The sequence below is a fragment of the Propithecus coquereli genome, unplaced genomic scaffold (genome assembly GCF_000956105.1).
Source record: "Propithecus coquereli isolate 6110/MARCELLA unplaced genomic scaffold, Pcoq_1.0 Scaffold22, whole genome shotgun sequence".
Lineage (NCBI taxonomy): Eukaryota > Metazoa > Chordata > Mammalia > Primates > Indriidae > Propithecus > Propithecus coquereli.
In genome coordinates, this window is record NW_012147189.1 from 1,910,024 (window position 1) to 1,911,341 (window position 1,318).

General features: G+C 30.5%; 1 protein-coding gene across 1 annotated transcript in view; it reads left to right on the forward strand.

Moving 5' to 3' along the window:
- The window catches only part of RASA1 (RAS p21 protein activator (GTPase activating protein) 1), a 160,213-nt gene that overhangs the window by 79,851 nt on the left and 79,044 nt on the right, over positions 1-1,318 (forward strand). The gene's annotated exons all lie outside the window — the stretch shown is intronic.

Below are 1,318 nucleotides of genomic sequence, written 5' to 3' on the forward strand. Positions count from 1 at the left end.
TACTGAGGCAGTGGTAAAACATATAGTCTTTTTGTGTCAATAAAGACCATGATCTAACAAGCAAAAAGGAATATTTTAAGTACATTTCTTTCCAAATTACTGCAAAATTATTAGTCTCTTTACAAAATAAGGACATTTGAAAAATTAACCGCATGCTAATTTAGTAGCCTTGATCATTCCTACAAACCTTTGAGTTTTAGAATTTTTGCTCCCTGTGAATATGTTCATCTTACAAAGTTCAGTTACTTGTATTGCTGTTTCTAGTTTTAATATTTAATTTATTTTAAGAAAGGCCCAAATTATGTGAATGATACCTGGAAAATGACAGATTTTACAGTTATTTTAGAATTATATACTTCATTTCAGCATTAATGTCATAAATAATTCCTAGGAAGCTTCACCTTTGTGATTATCACCTATTGTTTAGATACAAATGTATAAGTTTTAGATTTTTCAATAAATCTGTTTAACACAGCAGTACTCTGCTGTCCTGTCTCCTGTCTCCCCATTAACTGTACATTAGACTTTTGGTAAAGAGGGGTAGCAGTTATATCTGTTTAATTTAGAAACTGTTAAGATATAACTTTAATATTCCTATATTAGAGGTTTTTAAAAAAATAAGAGGCATTTAACAGTAAATTGAATTTAGCAAATATTAATTGACACATTTAATTTGTGAAATGTACTATGCAGATCCTGTGCATATATATTAAAGAAAAAGATACAGATTCTGCATTATTAGTGCTCAGCTCTATTAGAAAAGATGTTTTGCAGACTATGATAAATTCAGGGGATGAACAAATATGCATGAGTATCAGTGGAAGAGAGTTGAGATGATGGTGAGACCAAAGAAGGAGGATTTGGGTCAGACCTTGAAGATTATTATTAACATTTATCTAGTCTTCAAGAAGAGGAGCACATGATTTTATATATTAAGTGCATTACTAAAATTAGAGTATAGGATATAGTATCTCTAAAAACTCATTTTTATTTCAGAAGTAATTTTATACTGAACATGTTTTAGTTTTCTGAGATGTAAATCTGTCTGTCTGATTTCATGGCTAGAAATTTTATGGAATGTCTAGGAAATTTTGGTTTTCTCTGTCTTCCTTGACTGTTTCTTTAGGTGTTTCTGGGTAGATTATGAACAGAAGACTAATTTTTAAAAAAATTCCGAAGTCCACCTCATTGGTAAAAACCAGTCTGATTGGTTGCTACTCACTTTGGAATTTGCTCATTAACAGTCTGAACTATATTTCACAAGTTTCCTATTCTTTGAGCTCATGGAAAACAGTTACACTGTAACATTGAGGTGCTA